The 24,256-nt window shown below is 34.8% G+C and overlaps 1 protein-coding gene across 1 annotated transcript in view; it reads right to left on the reverse strand.

Moving 5' to 3' along the window:
- Positions 1-24,256, reverse strand: part of LOC129792945 (beta-1,3-galactosyltransferase 5) — a 1,144,668-nt gene that overhangs the window by 469,297 nt on the left and 651,115 nt on the right. The window lies entirely within an intron of this gene.

The following is a 24,256-nucleotide window of genomic DNA, read 5'->3' on the forward strand; positions in this document are numbered from 1 at the left end:
AGAAAGTTGTAAAGGTAAAAGTTTAATATATCCTCCACACTTTTCGAGATTAATGAGATTTTCTGTTTCCTTTTTAGAGTTTCTCTTAGGTACCTAGAGTACCTGTTTTATGTGTTTTTGAAATCACTGATTCATTTTCAACACAAGTCTTCGTTTACACTAAACTGTTAACAACTCTATTGAGTTAAATAAATTAAATTACATAAAGTTTCCACGGTAAAGTAGATAAAAGGAAAAAAAGGACATAATTTCCTCAAGAGAACCTCCTGCTAAATTACCTGCAATATATTCTTTTACTCAACTTTTAGTGTGACACCGGAATGTAGGTCACAAGTCACAAAGTTTATGCCAAAGCGGGAGCTTTTTGAGAGCTTTTTCTTGGAGTATTCCATCTCGACTTGTTTTACTGCATCACCCCACCCCCTCTTCCCACGACATGCCCACACAATTCTGCCGCAAATTGATATTAAATATTTGATGGAGTTTTTAGTGTTTGGTGTGTGTGTGTCTTTTTTATTCAATTTTTGTGGGCAAACATAAATGGATTTTGAGAGCATGTTGGTTTTGCTGCAAAATACATTTTAATTATCGCTTTTATCCCATCCAGCTTATATAGTAATCGATAATGACGTAAATCAATTAGTTAAACATCAACGATATGCTTTTGCGGATAATTTTTATTTAATGCATTTTTGTCAAGTTTTTTTGTGAATTTCATTTGAAGGAAATATTTTATTTTATTCAATAAAGAAAATTTAGCTTTAGAATGAGGCATGAATTTGAAGGAAAAAATATTCCTCAGTGATGGACAAACCACATTTGGAAGGGACATCAATAAAATGTCTCATTGGAATTCATTCGGGAGGAGAGTTCAAGAGGAGAAAATTCAATTGACCTCCCGCCTCCATTAGGGATCAACTTTTCCGCAAGATTTAACTTTTACGCACTTTGCGGAAAGTCGTCATCACCGCGCTCTAGAATATTCGCATCATGAATTGGACGAAAGCTGGCGCAGAATACTCAATGATTCTACATGAAAATGTATAAAATATCCCTCATTGTATAATTTTTGTGGCTTTTCCGGGTGGTTTTTGTTCTATTTTCCGCAGGTGTTGTCACACATTATTTGCAACAGATTAAATGGGGGACTTAATGGAGGGGACGCGGATTTATAAATGAAAATAGAACATTAAAAATTCATAATATTATGTTTTAATCGGTTTAATATTATAGTGGAAAAATATCAAAATCTTTGTACATATAACCATTTAAAAATGCATGAATTAATTTTTAAATTATTTAATCACCATTAAAAATACTTTTGCTGGAATGTTCAAATGGCAATAAATATGTAAAAAAATCACTGAAAATAATCGGTAAGAGCACAGTAAATTTAACTTCAGGTTAAGGACTTTAACTAACAATGAATTAATAAGTCATTATATACAAGAAAAGTTAATTGAAAATAAAAAAAATAATAATATTTAAAGTAATTTAGTGAAAATTACAGAATGAAACATACAAATTAAAACAAAATTAATCAATCATTCTAATTTAAAGCAGAATTATTAATATAATTCATTTTCTAATGTTAATCAGTGATAGAAAAATAACTTCAGTTAAAAAAAATAAATATAGAAGAATCTAATCAGAATTTGATTAGTTCAGGAGAATAAGAATAGTCAAAAGGACGAGTTCTATTCAGCGGAAGTATATTTTGACTAATTCAAATGATGGAAAAACTTTGACGAACATAAATCGACTGTTTCAATGTGCTATTGTAGTTATATCATTTCACTGAATAATTTTTGCTCTTTTGACTGTTTCGTATCTTTGACCAAATAACTTCAATGATTTTGACTGTTTAAATTGTTTTTTTTTATTCTTAAAGTGATTAAATTATGCCAATTTAGCTAATTAAAAATCAGTTAAAATAATCAATATATTCCGCTCTAAAGTGCCTCTTAACTGATTTATTTAAACTATTTTAGCCAGTTTTTTTTAAGAGTGCAAAAAAGTTAGCAGAATTATTTTAAAAAAAATTATTTAGAGTATATTCTTAAAATTTCTTGAAATAATTCATTTTTCATTCTGATTATTCTTTACAGCCTTTACAGATATTTCCAAAAATTAAAATTACAAATTCGTTCCCAATTTCCCCTAATAGCAAATATTTTTACGCTTATTAAACCAATATAATTATTTTTTAAAAATAATTATAGAAAGAATAGAGAAAATTCTTTTTTTAATTGGGTGTCAAATGACTTTTATGACGCGTCACAAACTATTAAAACCCAAAAAATTAATTCGTGCTTAAAATTGAATTTATCAATGTGAAGCTAAAAAAAATGTTTTTCAATTCATGCGAATTCTTTTGATCTATGAATCATTCAATTAGTGAAATTTAACTCCCTCGCGCTCTTGTGATGATGATAAAGTGACAAAAGCGCAATGTTTAATTATTTTTCCTTTAACGGGGACAATTTTATATGTTGCGGATGCATTTTTTATTCGTAGGAAAACCACCCACATGCATCCGGATGGAATGTGGAGGTGGGGGAAATGTTAAAATATTGAATTTTGCAGAGAAAATCTCTTTGATATCGTATAATATTACATTCCAAATGCTACATTAATGGGACTTTTATTGTGTTGTCCATGACATGAAATATTTTGCGTGGAAAAAAAAATTGCTTCTCGTTCATATTTCCGGGGGTTTGACAGCAGGCAGCAGAAGGGTTGAAAGTTTCGGAGGTTGGGGGTGTATTTTTTCGATGAAAATTGGGTGGACAAAGCTCTTGGGGAAAAACAGCGCGCGGAGATGAAGAGAATGAAAATAAAATGCAGAGGAGGAAAAATGCCTGAGCAAACGATGCAACTTTCGCTAAAGCTTTTAAGCTGATTAGCAACAGAAATTGCATATAATTCATTCTGCGATGACTCCCAGCGTAAGGAAAGCCCCGAAAGCTCGACTCGAGTAGCATTCCAATGAGATTTTCATGGCATTTTCTGGTGCACTGTTGGGGCCATGCGGAAGATGGATGTGGCGAAAAGAGGTGAAATCCCCGCATATGTGCTACCATCGTGCATAGGAGATTATGGCTATCAAAGTCAATAGATAGTTGCATTTGTCTGGGTGCGGTGGCACAGGAAGGAAACATTGCACCCTGTACACAGAAGCGCACGAGGAATATCCATTAAAAAGTTGCTTGATTTTATTTCACTCAGTACCTCACAGTGGGTACGAGGAGGAATTTTTATTATAGTTTGTTTTCACTTCACTTGAATGGAGTTCCTTCAATTTCTTTCTTTCTTTCGTCCTTTCTTCTCCTTGCACTTAACACCCTTTATTACACAGTAGAACAACGACAGTTGTAACTTTCCCCCAAAAGCTCTGCCCCGTTGAAAGTGCATGGAAATTGTCATTAATTCCAAAAAACATCAACCCTGGAAAACGATAAAATGGACAATTGAAGGACTTTTGTGGTCATCAACCTATGAATCCTTCTTTTACAACTCAAAGCGGAGGAAACATCTTTCCATTGTTACTCTTCCTATCTTCTTTTAGATCAATAAAATGGGAAATATGATGAAATAAATTCAAAACGAAAATGTGATAAAGTGAAACAGATAAAAGACATTTTTAAATAAAATATTAATCTATTAAAAAGTTTTTATTTTATCTTCTCATTAAACGATATTATTATAAGACTCAAACAGCTTTATTTTATTTTTATTAAGAAAAAAGCACAAATTCTTTAATAGAACATTCAATAATTTGATTAAATCTGATCAGAAATTCCTTAAATAAAGTATATTCACTTCATTCCTTCACTTCCACTTTTACATAGTTGTACGTTATAATATTTATTTTAAAGCCATCACTTAAGTTCTATGAAAAGTGAATTTATTTTCCTGGAAAAAACTGGTGAGTTTTTTTTTCTCCGTCTGGAAAAAATTATCGATTTCTCAGAGCTTTCATTGAAAGTGAAAATGATATTTTCAGATTCTTAAAATAATTTAATAATTTATTTAAATTAACATCTGTTTGCCTTACAATGATAGATTCATTATTATTCGACGAAAAAAATTTGCCAATTAACTGAGACAGAAAAACACGGAAAGAAGACTATTTTTTAGCTTTCCACAAGAGCTTTTCCATCAATTAATAATTCCTAGAACTCTCACAACCATTTGTAGAGCTTTCAAATCAGAAAAGCTTTTCACAATTGTTCCACAACGCGATTCTTTCCTTCTAATAGCGTCCTGTTTACAATTTATAATAAATAATGGAAAATGCGAATAATTTTTAAAAAAATTTCCGAGGAAAAAGGTGTCCCTTTGTTCCATTTCCCTTCAAGTGTTACACAGTTTTCCTTTTCTTCGAATAAAAGCGAGAAAAATATGGTAAAGTGGTGGAGACGCGTCCTTTAAAAAATTCCTCTCTCAATTCTCCTCCCCCCCCCAACAGGAACACATTTTCCCTCATTCTCTTGAGAGCTACTGATGGAATTAGTCTTCTTTCTTCGTTTGATTGTAAGAAGCAATTCTAGCGTGAGCAAATAATGTGTTCCCATTGTGTTTTATGCAAATAAACAAGCGAAAAAGCGCCGACAAGCCAATAAATTCGAGCCAAACAATTTCCTCCAACACAAACCATCAACGACTTTCCGTTGGCATGGAGGGGAGTGGGTTTGAGGGGTGCAGAGAGTGAGCTCCATGGCATTCAGAGCTTCCTCGAGACTTACCTCCAACTCCAACATTTTTTTTTCGCCATCTCCCACAAGTTCTCTCGGCGCGTCTTCCATCCCCCGACGAATCTTGTATTTTTCGCATATTGTATACATCATCATCATTGCTTCCATGGTGGAACCCTGAATCAACACCAAAAGAAGGAAATTCATCTACCCACCCCCTGCGCATATGTTGCCCAAGGAAGGGCGGGAAAACCTCTTTTTTTCCCGGGAAAAATATTCAATATTTCTTCGGGAAAATACCATTCATGGATTTTTTTTTAAGTATTGTATTTGTGAATTCTTCAGCCCAATTATGCACGTATGAAGCGACAATGAGGGTGGGGAGGTACCCCATCCTCTCATTGAAACCACCCTTTCCTCCCTTTGCCGGGGAGAGAGACTGCCGGAAATGTCGAATTGGTAACAATCAATAAACACACAAACGATTACCGGAAATGGAAATGCTAGTTTTATTCGTTGTGTATGTGTTGTAAAAGTATGGAATTTGTGAGGTGGAAAATTTTGGCAAGTGATTTCATGGGGGAAATTTATCCCCCCGCCGGCTATGTATTGTGTCCAATCGTAACAAAATCGACTGTTTGAACATAAGTTAGTTAATGGTGGGAACATTATTTATTTGGCGAGGGTAGAATTAAAATTATAGCTGCAGCATTTGCAGGAGGGGGAGAGAAAGAGAGTTGAAATCAATAAATTCGTGTAAACGGGGATTTTAAGCTACATATAAACCTCTTCAACAAGGAAGGGCAAATAAATAGGTAGCAGAAAGCCCGAAAAACGAAAGAAAAAATGATTTTCAGGGAAAATAAAATTAAAGTTTATGTTGTTCTAAAATTGTGAAATATTTTCATTTATTAAATTAATTTTAGAACATAAATTAATGTATTGGAAAAAGCTTTTAAATCGAGAAAATTCTGGGAAATCTTTCCATTCGAAGGTTGTATTCAAATATGTGAAAAATTGACAATAAAAATTTCACATTTGAATATAAAATTTTTTTAAATTTTCATAGCTGTTTTCCAGGAAAATAAGCTCAGTTTTTATGAGCTTTTAAAGGGCTTTTAAAAAAAATTAACAGAAACTACTACAATTTAATAGATAATTTTCATATTATCCTTTTGCGTTTCACATGAAAAAAATTAAAATATTGATCTTTTATATGAAAAAAATCAGGAATATTTTCTAACAGAATGTCTTTCTTGACTTGTTTTATTTAAAATAAAAATTCGAATATCTTACATTTTCTCAACAAAACCTTTCATTTGATATACAAAAATATCAATCAAAGTCATGATTAAAGCTAAAATTCTCTGTTAACTGAACATTAATCTAGATCTATGACCTCATCTCAGCACAAGCAAACAAGCAACTCAACAAACATTTGTCAGGGAGAGAGCTTTTCAAAAATAATCCCAAAAGACAAATCTACCCAACGAGAAGAAAACACAGACACAGAAGAAAATGCCTGCAGAGATAATGGAGAAAAAAAATCCATTGTCACACCAAGAATTGGAACACTCTAAATAAATTGACAGCATTATCCTGTCTACTTTCCAATCAGCCTTTCAAATTATCTCCTGCAGACATTTAAATAAATTCCCTATGTCTCGAAGCTTCTTATAAATTTCTCATACAACCCACACCCTCGGTCCGCCTCTGGAGAGGTGGCATCAAGTATATATCTGTCTTGTGAGAAGGGAATTAGAGGGTTGTACTGCAAGGGAGATTATTTCTTTGATATTCAACTGGAGAGCTTTAAGGATTTTCTCTTAACATTATCTGGACGTGATTTCTAAGGAAATTTGAATTGTGAGAAATTTAACGCTCGACTATGCAATTGAGACGTTACAGAGAGACGTTTAAACTAACGAATAGTTCTTGCCAAATCCACTTCTGATTTAACTAATTAAAACTTCCCTGTATTATATAATAATTCCACAAAATTCTTTAAGACACTTTAAACGTGATTCCCTCCCATAAACCACAGGTATTGTGAAAACATTTTCAATCAATTAAATTGAAGCTTCTTGAAAGTTAATCTTCAAGAATTCAAAAGCACATTCTATGGTTTACAGGTATAATTAATAGTTGAAGAACTGCTTCGAGTAAAGGTACATCGTTAAATATTTAGATTGGTTAGAAGCTCAAGCGTGGGCGTTTTGCATATTCATGAAGATCTTTCTCTCTCTTGAGAAATGAGAGAATATTGATACTGCACAGAGAAAAAGAAAGTCTCAGAAGTGTTATGTGAAGAATACCTTGTGCAATTTATTGCTTTCCAATTGAGATTTAAATTTAAATTTACATTTAAATCCAACATCGATGCGCAATGCAATTGGAAGTTAGTCGTGTGGAGGAGTTTATTCATTTTTTTAACTTTAAGAGTTTATTTGAAGAAAAGAATTAGGCAAAAAATCTTTTGTGGAGTGTCCAGAAATATTTCAGAAGACATAAGAAGTTTTTTTTATTTCTGGGATTTTATGATAAAACCTGGAAAAGATTTTACTTCAAAAAATGTCAAAGAGGCTTAAAATGAATAATCTCCTTGTTCTAGAACTCTGTAGTAAAAAACTTCCACTGTTATAACACAAATAAAACAAATTAGAAAGGACTTGGGCAGAAAATATGTATTTGAGGAAATTTTTCTCCAGGAAAAATGATCTAAAGAAAATTTTTTTAACGATAATTTTTAGAAAATATATCTTAATCTATTTTTACTAATTCTTTCCCTAACTTGCTCCTGTTCTCAAGGTTTAGAAAATTATTTTTTCCTGGAAAACTTTGAGCATTTTCTGATTTAAAATTGATTCAGAATTAATATGTATTTCCTTTTGAAGACTTTTCATTCTCAAAAATTAAACGAATTTCCGAGAAAAGCTTAGGAAAAGCCTGAAAAATAAAATATCTTATCCTACTTAATTTTTCATGTTTCGTTGCCAAAAACTATTTTATTTTCCTTCATAAAATATTCCTGAGAAAATACGTAGGAGTAGGTATATTTTTCCCATGTTTTTGGGGTAATGTTCTATAGCATTCCACCCTCACCGGGAAAACATACAAATTTTCCAGAGGGATAGGTCTTCTTATGGGAGATTGAAGTCATATGTGTGTAGGTGGGTTGATTTTATTCAAACAAATAACCAACATATATAGCCACTTCCTGCTTGACTTCCTGTATATATAAAATTGTTTATTCTGACCCGTAGGGATGTCCCCGGAGCTTATTGTGCATGTGTTTACCTTTTCTTGGGACGATTTCTTAGCTGAATTTACGATGCTTTTGCACCAGGAGGATGTTTGTTGCGCGACCTACATTCTGCCATTGAATGGGAATCCCAAAATGTTTATATATACATATATGTGCCTACGTAACACGCGGGCTATATAATGTATGTGCAAAGTGGGTCACTCTCTTTCTCTCTCTGGGTTTGGCATCCAGGCTCGAGGATACGCAGACTTTACCCAAAATATAATGAAATTGACATGCTATTTCCACTTCTGGAGGATTGTGTCGCTTCTGGGGCTCAAAGGTTTTACGCCCGTACGTGTTCACAGCGACGGCCTCGGGTCTTAAATGGTGGCTCGGGTGGGATGCTTCACGTCAGAAGCCCACCCTGAGGGTACAGCTCCTCCCGGCATTGAGTGCGACTCATTTCACCACCAGAGACTGGTGGTGGTGTCAGAATCTAATTGGCACCCATGTTAATGCTCTGTGTGACTATTAAATGCCAAATTCCTTCTGCAAGAACACTAAATTATGACACTGGGGGGCGTAAATGGAAAGTTACATAACTCCTGTGAAACTCTCACGGAGTGAATTATTAATTCATCATTTGCTTGGAGCCTTCTTAACACGTTCACTCCAAGATCACTCAAAAGACTTTACTCCTAATCTAACAGAATTCTCACTCATGCGATACATATTAAATTCAATATCTCATCACTTTCGTTTCTATATTGCTTCAAGCTCTACGCGAAACCTGTCAGCTTTTGAAATGTTCTTTGTTCTTAAAAAAGGTCTCCCTCCCTTAAGATTGCAAAATTTATTAAATTTTCCCTTTCAAAACTCCTTAAAAAAATGCAATGTTGGCAAATAAAATTCTCTTTTGTGAGAAAATCTTGGAGAAAATGCTTTGAGTAAGTGCACGTATCTTAACTTCACATAAACAGGATATTTTGCTATATATATTCGCCTATATATTTATGATTTATGCTCTATTTTAGCAAGGACTTTATTTGATTATAAATGTAGGATAAAATATTTATTTAAATACCAAAAGTCTTGAAAATCCTGTGTTTCACTTGAAGATTTTCGGAATTTAGTAAATATAAGTGTTCAGGGAAAGCTCTAAAATATCGTATTTCCCACGGAGATAGAGTAAATGGCGTTCTGAGAAGAAAATGTAAGACAAATAATTTCCAAGAAAAATGTTATATTTTTAGATTAAATCCTCATATTTTTGGGAGACTGGAAAAAAAATTTAAGCGAAGGGATTCTCTCGAACCCATTGAATCCGTACCCACCCCTACCCGCTTTTATCCTAAAATAATTGGAATTCACTGCAGTATTTAAAGTTCACAAATATAGAGCAAACTATATTTCTCGCAACGAGAAAAGTTTAATTTCTTTCTTGGTTTGCAGAATTCTTTCACAATTGTTCTCAGCTATGGTATTGTACGTATTTAAATAATTCACCCTATTGGGAGAATAAAAATTCTGTGGGTAAAGGTCAGGAGGTGAGAGTACCGTGCAATTCGTAAAATTTGAGGAAGGCCCTCTGGGGGAAAGTTTTTTATTAAGAAACTCCATCCGGCATTTAAATTAAACTGAAACAATTCTTGGAAATTTTTGATTAATTTTTTATGATTCTTCCCTCAACTTGGTCATTTCTTATGACGTTCCAACAGCGCCTTTTCTCCACAACTTTTCCCATGATTTTCATCATTTTGGAAAAAAAGTATATAGACCATCTGAGGAAAGTTTTTTCATGGTAAGAAAAAAAGAAGAAATCATGCACGAATTTTATTGCTTTTCTCAGAAATTAATTTCGAATGTTTGGAAGCAAAAAAATTGTATAAAAGGTCACTGATGGTTGAATTCTTTATTAAAGAGAGCTTTGGGGGAGTGGGTTGGGTGGGGGTCTAACAATGACTGTCCAGTTCACTTTCGGGGGAAGAATGATGGGAAAACACCTTGAGTAGCCTCCGTATACATACAGCGTAGGTATAGAGACGAAAAGTGAGAAATTAAGTTAAGAAATCCTTCGTATTGTGAGAGATCCAAGAATGAGATTATCTTGGCATTTACAGAAATGGCTTTTGTGAATTTTCCCTGTGAGTGTGCCATTTGGAGATACTCACAGGGCTGGACCGGAGATGGGGGTGGCTGTGTGCTGGATTGCGACAGGAAGAAAGGTAAATACGGGATTGCCACCATTTACAGTGTCATTGTCGACATTTCGTCTCAAAAGACGTGCCCTTTTTCGCCGGCGACAACTCAACTTTGGACAATAAAGAGACTCCTTTGGGTTGGATAGATTGTTTCGTTTGTTTGCACTACCTAATTGAACTTTTATAGCGATAAATGTTTGTTGCTTTTTGAGCTTTTATCCCGAAACTTTTTGAGGAATTTTCTTAAGAAGACTTCTTAAAGAGAATTCCTAAGAAAAAGGTTTTTATTTAAAGATTAGCTTTATTCTTTTTTTTTATTATTTATCGATACAGGTTAATTTTATGAAGATTGCTTTAAATTTTAAAGCTTTTCCTTCTGAATTAAGGATAAGAGAATATGAGAAATTTTCATAAATTTTGTAATAAGGAAAGCTTTTAGCTGTATTGAAATTCCTTAAACAATTCTTATACAAATATTTCTAAGAAATCCGTAAGACCTACGTAAGAAGCTTACAAAAAAAGCTTTCATTTTCACTCAGCTTTTTTCCTTCATTTTTATAAAATAAAAAAATTAAAGTTAATTTATTCGACAGAAAACTTAATAATGAGATTTTCTTTTTTTTTCATTCATCCTACTCACCATTCTTCCACGAAACTTCATAAATTTTCTTTTATTGTTGTATTTTTAGACATTTTTGATGGGCGCACGTGTCGCGAAAGTTTCCACGGTATTCACTTTCATCTTTGTTCCGGAAGAAAATGGAATATACTTTTCAAGGAGGAAGTCCTTTGAAAAGGTCCGAGTTTCCAACGAGAGTCCTCAAGCTCTCCATACCCTTCAAATGGATCATATTTTATCCTTTTCCACTGTACCCATCTCACAGACTCCTGCAGGCTGATAAAAGAACATTTTTGGGGAAAAGAATATTCATATTTTTCCGAGATTTTCTAAAATTTCCTTCAGCGTGTTATCAAATTTATGAAGGATTTATTCATAAATATCTAATGAAGCATAAAATGCGCATAAATAAAATTTTTTAATGATTTCCCAGAAAATTTCCCTTCGAATTTTCTATGAAAAATGAAATGTTTAAAATTCTTTCAAACTAAAATGAAGCGTCGTGACAACAATGTGGGAACTTTGTGGAAAATCTCGAAGGAACTTTAGTACGTTTAATAGAGATTCTTTCACCTTTCGTGGGAGTTAATCTTTTGGTGGTGATAAGAGATCCTCGTTTGGAAGCTTCCCACCATCAAAACCTTCATTCATACGATGGGTATACAAGAAGGTATGTTCAGAAGATTATACTTCACTTCCCATTTAATGCATTCACTTCCACTTGGTTTCCTTTGCACTTAAATATCCATTATGGTTGGCTTTTGGGGCCATGAGAGGTGCATGGATTAAAATGTTGCACCCTGATGTGCTTCGGGGGGATACAACGCGGCACGATGCCAGACATACAAAAGGGTGGAGGCTCAGGGGGTGGTTGGTGATGGTGTAGAGGAGTTTCACCCTCTCACAGAGGCATCATCCTGCCATGGCTTTGAAGCCCTCTAATCCACTTTATTAATGACTCTTATCGCTGCATGTCTTGCCCCATTCGATTTTGTCTGGGGCGGTGTGTGCACAACAAGGAAACCCTCTCTCACATAGCTTCAAGGACTTTTTCAAACAACCCCTCCCACCTCAAAAGGGGAGAGGGTGGAAAGCTTCACAACATCCCCTCTTGCAATTTGATTCCTTTTCTCGCAAAAGTGCCAAATTAGTCACTGACATTAATCTTGTTGCCTTTTGGCGCTTTATCCTCTCGAGTTTGGTCCACCCCCGCATCTCATCCCTGTCAGATTCACCCCCAATTCGTCGTCAAAATTCCTCTTCACCAGCTATCGATTGGGTGCAATGTGTGAGAAAAAGTTCCAAATGACGGATTAATTTAAAACATCTCGAAGACAGCATTGAGGGGTGTTTAATCACACTCTATTACTTTTATTTGCTTTGAAGGAGGTTAAAAGTTCCAATCTTCAGGCTCACCTTTGAACTTATAAGCTCAACAAGCAAGTCAGTCGTCGAGGGTAACCATTAAAGTCACGCCAATTGACCTGATCCGCTTTTCTTTGTCTCCAAGTTCCCCTAGAAGTTGTCTTCAAGTTCATAATTCCATGCTAAACAATCCATTTGGATAATTGAGTAGACAAAAATAATTCTCTCTCAATTCCTCAATAATAATTTACCTTCTTAGGGAGCTTTTAATGGATTGAAAAGCAAGAAATTTTCTAATTTGTGTAAATGGAAGTTCTCAGAAGAACAATGACGTACATATGTTTTAATTTCTCATAATATGATGGAAATTCGGGGAAAAGCATAATCTTAATTTCCTCTTTGTTCTCTTTGGAAATCTGTATTATGTGGATTATAATTTTCATGATATTCATTGAGGATTCTAAAAGACAGGAGTCACAAGAGATTAAATTCCATTAGAGATATTAAAAGATTCAAGAAAACTGTTGAAATTTTCCAAGATAGATTAAAATTGGTAATTAAAATACTTTAAGTGAAAATTCTACGAATTTGTGCATAGCTTTATACCAAAAATGAATTAAAGTTTCCCGGAATATCCGCGCTTTTGTTGAGTCCTTAATTATGTTCTTTAAAGCATTAAACACAAAATACATTTTTAAATATCTCTGGCTTCTTTATTTAATAAGAAATCTAGAAAAAGCTCGAGTGAAAAACAAAGATAAATTCCATGAGCTTTTTGAAAGCTTTAACCGTTTATTCAGCGTAATTATTATGTATCATGTAGTGTAAAAAGAAAGGTAACACCATAATAAGAAAAAAATGAACTAAATTCCCTCCGTCAAAATGTAAAGCGAAAGATTGGCGGATAAAAAGGTCAGAAGCGAAGTGGATTCCAGGTGAAAGCATAATGGATCATCCATTCTTTATTTCAGCACAGATATTTTGCCAACGATATGGAACAATATTGATGTTGGCGAGGGCAGCTTCCGTGCTAAGAAGTTCAGGCGTTTTTCGGGAGGCGCGGGGGTGGGGTGCAAATGGAAGGTAGCAATAAATAAATTACCACTTGAACTCACCTTTCCATGTTTATATACGATATTTCGGGCATGGTGGAGGAGTGGGAAGAAATGTTTGTGCTATTCGTGATGGGAAGCACAAAAAAAATTCCATTAGAATTCGATGGAATTTATGCCGCCATCGCCCGAGGGATTCACATCGTTGTGAATTCCCCCAGTCGTTCTCACGGTTGAGACCCCACCATTATGCTTGCCCCCCCGCATTGGGTGGTGGTGATGAAAGTGGGATGTTTTGTACGACTACAGGGGTTGATGGTGGGTGTAGGTAGGTCGGGGTGAGAAGGAAGAAAAAATGGGCAAATGCAGTACGTTTTTCGGTCGATTCAACATTCCCGCCGTGTTGGGAGTTCTCCGGCCGAAAAATGGTTGAAATGCTTAAAAAGAACACAATGGAATTTAATAAACACAAACATTTCCTGTCCACACACGCATCTCCATCCCCCCAATCCTATGGACCCACACACACACCACGAGAGGTGCCTGGGTAATACTTTTCGTTTAAATTTAATTAAATATTTCCAATTCCATTATACGGGAGCGTGTCACTTTCAACCCGGCTTTTGCGAGAAAATCGCAATTTTCCAGACATTTCTATACCACACACCATTCTTCCATTATTTGCGTCTATTCAATGGAATTTTCTCGCTTTCAAAATACCTACCTATATAGTGAAAATAATTGTAAATATGTTTGCTTTTGCTTCTTGCAAAAGCTGTTGTTGTTTGTCAGTATTTAATTCCACAGCTCAATATTCATGCAATTTTCTCGCAATTTAAACACTTTTCACGCAGAATTTACTCAATTTTAAAGCAGTATCCATTCTATTTTTAAGAATTTTTTCATATAAAATTTGTTATATATTCTTGCAGTATATTCAGGTAATTTTCATGCAGTATTTATGCGATTTTCTTGAAATTTTCATGCAATATATCCAATAATTTCGTGAAATTTTAATGCGAAATATTCGTAGTTTTCGTGTAGTCTTCAAGAAATCTTTGCCTAATTTTCTGGAAATTTTCAAGCAGTAATCCGGCAATTTTCATGCAATTTCTGAACAATTTTCAAGACATTTACAATTTTGTAGTATCTACACTTATTTCATTTCATTAGTAATTTCAGATTTCAATATCTGTCTAATATTCGTACAATTTCTTGCAATATATACTCAATTTCCATACACAGAAAATAAAAGTTCGTCGAAAGTTCGTAGAAGGTTCGTTATTTACTCATTGGTCTTATGGGAAAATCAACCTCCAGTTCGTAAAATGGGGTCTCACTCCTTTTTCGTAAAAAGGTTCGTAGTTTTGAACTCCAAATTCGTCAAATTCGCTTTTGAACTCCAAATTCGTAGTTTTTCACCTCCATGTTCGTGATGGTTCGTAAATTCCTTTAATGAACAATTTGCCATCTTTGGCTCTTCCGGGAATAAATGTTAAAGATTTTTACCGCCTTTCTGGCCATTTCTGTTCATCTGGGTATTTGATACCATCACTGAACTTCCATATCCTCCTGATCCTCCTGACCAATACTAGATTTTATGCATTCCTTACACAAAAGTTAGCGAGTTTTTGCCGGATTTGTGGTCGCTCCTCCTTGATAATGATGGAGTGACCTCCGGAATGACGATTTCATCCCCGGATTGTCCCAGGGTTATCAAGTTCTGGGGAAATAGGGGATGCTGGTGCAAAATGGTCGATTTTTCGCCAGTTTTATGGTCACTCCTCCTTAGTAATGATGAAGTGACCTCCGGATTGGGGATCTCATCCCAGAATTGTCACATCCTGGACAATTAGGGGAGGCTGGTGCAAAAATTTGGGGTTTTCGCCGGATCTGTGGTCATTTCTTCTTGGTAATGATAGAGTGACCACAAGATTGGGAATCTCATCCCAGGATTATCAAGTCCTGGACAAATAGGGGAGGCTGGTGCAAAAATTTGGGGTTTTCGCCGGATTTGTGGTCACCTCATTGGTGATATTGCAGTGACCTCAATTTTTCGCGTCAGCATCCCCTATTTAACCAGAATGTAACAATCCTGGGATGAGATCCTTAGTCCAGAGGTCACTTTATCATTACCAAGGAGAAGTGACCACAAAACTGGCGAAAAACCGACCATTTTGCACCAGCCTCCCCTATTTGTCCAGGACGTGGCAATTCTGGGATGAGATCCCCAATCCTGAGGTCACTCCATTATTACTAAAGAGAAGTGACCATAAAACTGGCGAAAAATCGACCATTTTGTACCAGCATCCCCTATTTCCCCAGAACTTGATAACCCTGGGACAATCCGGGGATGAAATCGTCATTCCGGAGGTCACTCCATCATTATCAAGGAGGAGCGACCACAAATCCGGCAAAAACTCCTAACTTTTGTGTAAGGAATGCATAAAATCTAGTATTGGTCAGGAGGATCAGGAGGATATGGAAGTTCAGTGATGGTATCAAATACCCAGATGAACAGAAATGGCCAGAAAGGCGGTAAAAATCTTTAACATTTATTCCCGGAAGAGCCAAAGATGGCAAATTGTTCATTAAAGGAATTTACGAACCATCACGAACATGGAGGTGAAAAACTACGAATTTGGAGTTCAAAAGCGAATTTGACGAATTTGGAGTTCAAAACTACGAACCTTTTTACGAAAAAGGAGTGAGACCCCATTTTACGAACTGGAGGTTGATTTTCCCATAAGACCAATGAGTAAATAACGAACCTTCTACGAACTTTCGACGAACTTTTATTTTCTGTGTACTACTAATATTCATGAAGTTTTTCTTTGAATATTTCCTTCAGCCATCACGCAATTTTCATTCAATATTTAAGAATTATTTTTATCTAAATTCATTTTTTCTTCAAGCGATTTCTAAGCAAGTTTCGTGAATTTTTTATAATATTCCTAAACTTTTCAAGCAATGTCCACTCATTTTTCAGGCAATATTTACGTTATTTATTATAAAATATGTCTTGAAAAGTATCCTCTCATTTTTCATGTATAATGTTAAATTAATTTTCTTGAACTATCAATCCTATATTCCTACAATTTTCTTACAGTTTTCCAGCAATTTTCATGCAATAACCACGTATTTTTCGTGGAAACTCCATTCTTGCAGTATAATGTACCATTCATGCAATTTTTTTGCAATATCTGCTCAATTTTCATGCAAAAAGAATTCATAAAATGTAGAATAAATAAAAACTATCCCTCAATCCAACAATCACGTCTCATAAAACTTTTCAATGCAAATTCTCCTACAATAATATATTTTTTTAAAAACAATTCAAAACATAATCTCTAAAGTCGTTAACATTCAAATGAAATAAAATTTGAAACTTGAGTGAATTTATGAATTTATTTAGCTGATTTTGCGGGAATATTTGGTGGAAAAATTAAAGCTCTCTTTAAATGCAAATTGCTAAGGAAAAGCCCTTTTCACGCAAAACATGGTTATTTATGCGGAAGAGTAGGTTTTCTTTTTATACTTATTTGCAAAATAAACTTCCTCATGCAACCCATGGGAGCTTTTTCTTCACCGCAAAAATGTAAATTTAATTTTTTTTGTAATTCAACCCCAAAGGATATTTTTTCTTCTTGAGTGAAATAAACTCCTGTCAAGAAGTTCATCATCGTGAGTTTTCTTTTCTTTTTTGTAACAATTTAATTATGAAGATTTCGTTTAAGTAATAAAGTTTAGATTTATTTTTAAAGAAATTATGTTTCTGTAGCAATTCAATTAAATAAACTCTCCACGGATTCTTTGAAAGATTTCTAACGTCGATTCAGAGGAGAATATCTGATTTTCTTATTCTCTACCTTCACATTGCATTTTTCCAGCTTTCTCGCCAGTTGGGAAATTCAATTTTGAGCATTCAAAAAGATAAATGGAATGCAGTTGAGAGTCATAATTCATTGATTTTTTTTAGCAAACGTTGCCTTGCACTGTTTAGTGATATGAAAAGCAAAGAAAAGCAAGGAGGAAACTTTTGCACATTGGCATGGACGATGAAGAATGTTCTGCGGTGAACTCTGTGGGGTGGTTGGCAAACCAAACAAGCCCCCTTCTCGCACTTTTTAAACTTTATTATCATCCTCCGACACGAACAGAGAGCACAGGGTGGTAAAGTGGCAATCATGTGAAATTTCTTTGGTTTTGCGATTGTGAAAAATTGAGCGCATAGCGTGTGATTTATAGAGCTCTGCGGTGCTGAGAGTGAGTCAATAAGTTGGTAATGATGAATTGGGGGTGGATGAGGGTGAGTTTGTCTTCATGTGGGTGGAAGGCTCTGTGTAAAGTGGAGCAGAGTGTGGTAAAAGCCTCAAAATTCCATGCTGTGTATTAATCTTTAGACATTCAACTCGGTGGAGTATGAATAACAAATTGCCGCAGTGTCTCATGCGCCACAACTGAAGCTCCTTTTCCTTGTGAGGAAGTCACAGGGTGGTGTTGTGCAGAGCAGAGTATGGAGGGTGTGCGCCCCCAAGGGTGCTTGGTGAAAAGGGGTTTACTGTGAGTGCAAATGAGGGGCTGTGTTTAGCAATGCAAATTCCACCGAGAGTGGCTTTGATGATGACTAACTTCCACCCAATTGGATTTCGGAGGGGGAAATTAAACCAGATGACGCTTTCCAGACAATCCTCTTTCTGGCACTCTCTTCTGGGGGTTTTCTCTTGTGCATATTTTCGTATCATTGAAAAGCAATAAGTGGCAGAGATTGCAGAATTTCATTAACATTCGGGGAAAGTTAATTAAATCAACGCATTTCTCTGGAAGATTAATTTCACAAGAAAAGGAAAATGCAAAAAAGCTCTAAAATTGAAGCTTTTTCCTTGCCGTCTAATATGTAGGTATATTTCTCTTGATTCCTGCATTCCAACAATTTAATTTTCATACAATTAAAATACTTTTCTGCACATTTTCCACTCAATTTTCCACATACACTCAAAAAAAAATTAAATCCAAAAAAGAACATATTTTGCATCAATGCGATTTCACTTGACACCAACGAACTTTCTCACTCTCACAGCACCCGCAGCATTGCAAAATGCTCCATTATTGTGCGCTTAATGAAAAGCTCTCGCAGATGATGCATCAACATTCCACGAGTGTGTGGAGTGGGGGAGACAAAAAGTTTTATATGTATTTTCGCTGTATTGTAACTTTTTAATGGAAATGGAGGGAAAAAGCTGTGGCCGACTGTAAATCTGATCGGAATGATGAGAGAGAGCTTTTACTCAATTATCTCCCTTTTCATCAAACATTCACCCGCAGATTTTTGCGGCGTGGGTGAACTTTTTTCCTCAGTGGGTGTGTGCGCCAGCATTGAGTTAAAATTGGTTACACCACAATTGAATCGTCCGGTTTAAAAATAGCATAACTCTGTTAGAGAAAATTTAGCGGAAGTTGTGTCAACCTTTTTTTTTTCACGAAACTTTCTGTTGCTAATAAAAAGCTGAAATTTACTTAAATGCATTTTTGCTCCATTTTAATGACTTATTTAAATAAAAAAGAGAATTTACGAGAAGCTTTTATAATATAGTTTATGATTTAGAAGTTTCTTTATAAATTTGTTATTTTAATTTTATGAGTTGTTCATTTTGGTATTGTTTGATTCATTGACCTTAATGGGGGCTAAATTTGAGCTTTCGTCTCTCCTTTAGGATTTGAATATTTACCTGCATTTTTTGCATATTTTTTTTTCTTTGTAAAAGTTTATAATACTGTCATCAAGTCTAAAAGTTTCTTTGAAATTCTTATCCCTTTCCTTGTTTTTTTTTCTGTCACTTTTTCCATTTTATGGTGTTTTAATATTTCTAAACATTTAATTAGTAATTTTGAAGTAATAAAAATTATTCAGAAACTAATTTCCAAACAAATAACTCCCGAGTTTGGTTAAATGTTTCAAATATCAAAGTAAATTAATTTGATGCTTTTGGCATACATTCATATACAATATACATGTATATACGTATGTGTGGCTAAATAGTTTCATATTCCTTTACAAGTATCGTTCACAAACCGACGCTCTCGAAGATTATGAACCATACTCCTGTGTTTAAAGATAGGAATATGGTTCATAATCTTCGGGCACGTCGAAACATATTCAACTCACCAAATTATTCGTGGTTTATTCTTCCATACAGATGAGGGATCAATATCACAGTTAATTAGTGATTTGGTGAACTTAATGGTAAAGTTCATTACTTCGTATGTTTATCTCTTATTTCCGATGAATTTGAGCCACTACAGCACCCCCTCAAAACTAAATTGAAATTCCCCATTAACCCCACATAAATTCCAATGCAAATTATTCTCAAATTGATAAACACAGCAAAATGTTTTATTTAATTAAACAACATTTGATTTGTTTTGTGGAGCTTTTGGAGCTTTTTGAGGGTCTTCATCGTAGTTGCATTTTGTGGGCAAAAGTTTGTGGTATATGTATGTAGGTATGAAATTTTTCATTGATAATTTAGTCAGAAAATCCATGGAAATTGGAGTTTGTTCACTTTATTTGTCTATCAGTTTTCATACTCAAAGAGTAAAATGGAAAATTTGCTGAATATTTGTTCCACAATGAAACACACAAAAAAAAAGAACATAAATTTTCACAATTGATTGAACATTTAGGTTGAGAATTTTTGCAGATTGACCAATAAATTCATATACTCATACATATATGACACCAATTTGCATTGTGATGCTGTAAATTCAGTCAACATAGCGAATGTAATTAATTTGATGGGTTGCAGAAAGTTTTTTTTTAACATTAATGCGCAAATAGGGACAGTTTTCAAATTATTTTCTTTTCAATGTTATTTCACTTTATTTGATTAAAGAATTTTATAACATTAACCCGATTTTCCTTTTGTTATAAATATTAGAAAATTGTTATAAACTTTGTAGACTTGATGAAGAAGGAATAAAACCTTCCGAACGTCTTTTTTTCAAAAGCTCATTGAGAAAGTGCTGCAGGTTATAAGCTGTGTCCTCTTATACCTTTGGATTTTTCTTTAAATAACGAAACATAATTCCCAGTAAATAGCCCATAATTACCTCTACATCCCCTACAGTTTTCTTCACTAAAAAATCATTTATGAAAAGTTTTCGGAAAAGCAAACTTGAGATTTCCTTCTTTATCTTTCATCTTGCATTGCCACAAGCATCTCAACAGTGTACCCACACTGGATGCTAAAGAAAAGCAAGAAGAGTCGCTTTTCCGTGAGAAAATCTTCCAGTGTGTGTGAAAGAAATATTCATGAAGAACTAAAGCAAAGAAAGTTTCATTGAATTTTTGGCACAAAAGAAAACATCCCCGCAACAACATTTGCTTTAGAAGAGAAACTTCCCCGAAAAAAGGGATGTGTGTGAAGAGTGCAAGAGCATGAGGGATGGCATCTGATGGTGTGTCACATAGTGGAGTTTTTACCTCCTCTAAGGATCGCTATTGTGTTCTCTGAGCTTTCTGGTTTTTCTCCCAACAGAGGTTAGTGTGTGCTTTACTTGCGAAAGAAGAAGAAATATGTACGGACATCTTGTGATATTGCAAACAGATAAGAAATATCTTCTTCCTGTGTTGGTTGAGGTGTTGAAAGAACTCCCGAGTTTTCTTCCATTTAATAATGCAAATTTTCCCCACAATTTCCCCCAAACCTCCCCGTTCAAAAGCTCCAAAAGCTCCAAACGCCAACCAAGCTCTGTTTGCTGAACATGGTACCGGACACATCCAATGGCCACGGACAGATCGTGCAATGTACTGTCGGTAAATTTGCAATTCACTCGTGACTTGTAAATCCACGGGACTATCATAGATAAAAGTGGGTAAACAATTCAGCAGTGTGTTGTACAAAATGCATGCGAGGATGAATTTTGGGTCAACTGCGCGAATCACATTTTGTGCTCCACCGCTGACACCATGTGGAGCAAATGTGGCTTTGACACCTCTCAAATATGCAAATAAATAAATTCTCACGCTTAATTCACCATTCGGGGCTGACTAATGGATAAAACAGCGGTCAATATCGGTTGGGAAATTACTCACATTATTCTGCTGACTTTTCTATTTCTGCATATGAACTGAGTGGGTGGGTGAGAGCGCGGGGTTAAATGCTTTTACCAACTCCTCATGAAATACTTTCAAAGCTGTGCGCAAATTTATTTTGCATTTAAGCTCTCTTCAATGATATTTTTATACCCAATTTGAGAGTTTTTTTTTTGAAATAATGATTCTGATTTTATTTTGAAATCAGCATATTAGCATGAATCTCGCAGCTTAAGCTAGTTAAATTTTCTCTTCTAATCACTCTAATTCTTAAGCTTTCATTGATCTTAAGGAGAAAAAATATTTCCATTAAAAAAGCTTCAACATTTTCATGCACCAAAGTTATTTGGAAGACTTTTCCACGGCAAAAGCTCACAGAATCACAAAGGGTTTGGTATGAGAAAGAAGAAAATCCATCTATGAGATCCTCTCAAGGAGGTATTTCAATCAAAACTCATAAAATAGGAACGTGAAAAATATGAGAAATACCTGCACAAGTTTTCACATTGTGGCTTCTCGGGCGGGGATCCACTCTGACACCGCGTGTGTGGTTTGAAAAGGCATTTATGGATTCTTAATACACTCAAAAAGCTATTATCCTACCTCCACGTAATATCCCCAAAATCATCGACTTCCAACTTCTTTCACAACAAACACTCAAGGAATGTTTTGGCAGAAGAGCTAATCTCTCGTGGAATTTCCTTTTACCTTCATGTGGAAATTTTGGGTGGGAAATTGAAAGGATTTTTCAATCAATTAATTCGCAATTATTTGGCACAAAATGGAAGTTATATTTTGTAATTAAATTGTAACAGAGAATTTGGGGAAAGTTTAATTTTTAAATATGTAAAGAAAAATATTAATATATTTTATAGAGTGAAAAATGTGTCTCTGTGAGGTTATGAGGTATGATTAATTAACACTCTCGTGTCAATTGGATCACATGTTGAACTAAACCTTAAAGATTACGTGAGAAATTCACTTAAGTTCAGCTTAAGTTTATTTTAGGAGAGTCTAAGTTTTCTAGACAAGATCTAAGTTTTCATTCTATGTATCTATCCAAAATATTTTGACATCATTTTTTTTAAATCAAGCTTCAGAGTTTCAGGCAAGGCTTAATTTTTTATGCTAGCCGGTAATTTAAAATTAATTTTTCTTAAACCAGATTTCATTTGTTAGAACTAGGCTTTTTAGATGCTAAGAGTTAAGGAACTAAGATTTTTAGAATCAAACTTAATTTTTTATTAAACCTGACTTAGATTTTTAAAGAAAGATCTAAGTTTTTTTTTAAGCTGATCATTAGCTTTTAACGCCAATTTTAATGTTATTTTAAGTAAAGCTTAACTGTTTTAAACTAGACAATCAAGCATTATTTGTTAGATCTGTTTCAGGTTCTCTTAACCCATCAGGCTTTATATGTTATACCTAGGTTCCAGTTTTTTTAAAGTTTAAACTTAAATGAAAGAAAAATGTTTTTTAGCAAAATAGATCTTAAGATTTCCTACAAAATTGGAATCATTTCCACTTCTTTCACTAAGAAAATCTCCTTCAATCTCTCTCACTTTGAGGAAATTTTAATCTCTCATAAACACCCCCTTCCCTCCCTCATTGATTTTACCTTCCAGGATAATTCAGTCACGTTTGTGAGCATAGTCCATGCGACATAATCGGGTACAATCATGAGGAAATGAGTTGGTTATAAAATTTGAAACGGAAGTAATCAAAATACAATACAATTGTGACGCTCGTGACCTAATAAATCACAGAAAGATTTTTTTTCAAGTCTCCCCATGGATGACTTTTTGATCTACATTTGAGGGTAATCGGAAGAGGTATTTTGCAGGAAATGTGCAATTTTTTTCAGTGTGGTTGGTTCACATATTTCAATTTCTATGTTGTGCGGAAATTTCAAACTCTCCCTCTTGTCAAGTTCTAATTGCTGACCGATTTACATAATAATACTAGAGTGGTCTCATAGGAGGGGGTAGTTGCGGGGGTGTATGATGGCCTTTTAGTCGCGATCGGTAGTCCAATAGCTCAGTTTGAGAGGGTTTTGATGAATTAATACCGGAAATTCCATGGAGAGCCATCAGTGTAATATTTGCGGGGATGCTTTCTATTCATTTTGGCTGCAGAGTGTACTTTGCATGATGATTTGTTGATCTTTTGCGAGATGCTTCCTGACTATTGGCATGCAAATTACACATCAACGCACACAACAAGTTGACGATGATGGTGATTTACCGCAATGCGCATGAAATATTCAAATTCTTCGGGGATTATCGCATGGAAATAAACACGGAATTCATCATAGTTGATGGCTCATGGTACGCCGGGATGTGTGTGCGATGATGATGTAGGCACAGAGAGAGCTGAAACCCTTAGCAATGGGGGCTGAAATCGCAGCATCACACAGCATGGAGAGAATAGTGGATTACGCTTCAAACACACAATTTTCCATTTTGAACTTCGATATATATCCTCCTGTTCATATACGAAGGGTTGGATGGGTGGATGGTGGTTTTGTGACTCCAAAAGCGACATCGTCGACATTGCTCTAATGAATTTTGTACACTACTCGCGATGGGGATTAGGAACAAAATGGAAATCACCTTCAAAAGGCGCACAAATGGAAATTGAAGTGTGATGTGTTTGCCTCTCTCTGGGAATTAACCGTACGGCGCTAGAATTTTGCTTTTGTAGGTACTTGGAAAGTTAACTTGTAAAGTGCGAGAACAAAACCCCCAAAAAGGGATAAGTTTAAACCGGATAAGGAAGTTCTGTCGCATGTAAAATAATTCATGAGAAAGGGTTTTGAAATGTAAATTTGAATTTTAACTATTTTGTACCCAAAAACTTCTGCGCAAGTTTGTCTTCAAACGAAATAAATTAGAAGGTAAAAGAGAGGAGTTTGAAAAGAATAAAATAAAATTTTTCTAAAGGGTGTTTTTAACGTTAAAATTGATCGTTTTATTGAATG

Source organism: Lutzomyia longipalpis, chromosome 3 (assembly GCF_024334085.1).
Source record: "Lutzomyia longipalpis isolate SR_M1_2022 chromosome 3, ASM2433408v1".
Classification (NCBI taxonomy): Eukaryota; Metazoa; Arthropoda; class Insecta; order Diptera; family Psychodidae; genus Lutzomyia; species Lutzomyia longipalpis.